We start from the raw sequence: 393 nt of genomic DNA, 5'->3' as shown, positions 1-393 counted from the left end.
TCAAGTACAAAACAAGCTCCAATAAAATAAGCAGGATTACCCTGTTCTGTCATCCTTTATATGAGTCATTCTTAATAGAGCTGAACACAACCAACATCAACTTCAGTTTTACTTGGTTCATTCTGAAGTCAGATCCTAAGAGGATTAAACACCGAAAAATTCATCAATGGTAGCTCCTCCCCTTATGCCTTTCATACCCCAGTCCAAAACTTGAAGAGAGACTTGCAGCAAGTTGACACTCAGCATAAAAGTCCAAATTTTATAACATTAATCAATAAAGTCAACTAGATACCAGTTTTGATGCAACTTCGAGGAATATTTCAATCTGTTTAGTAACCCTTATATTGCTTTTTCAAGCTGATCCATGCCCAGTCAGGATTTTGTTTCCTTCCA

The sequence above is a fragment of the Olea europaea genome, unplaced genomic scaffold (genome assembly GCF_002742605.1).
Source record: "Olea europaea var. sylvestris unplaced genomic scaffold, O_europaea_v1 scaffold2520, whole genome shotgun sequence".
Taxonomy (NCBI): domain Eukaryota; kingdom Viridiplantae; phylum Streptophyta; class Magnoliopsida; order Lamiales; family Oleaceae; genus Olea; species Olea europaea.
This window is presented reverse-complemented; position numbering follows the sequence as displayed.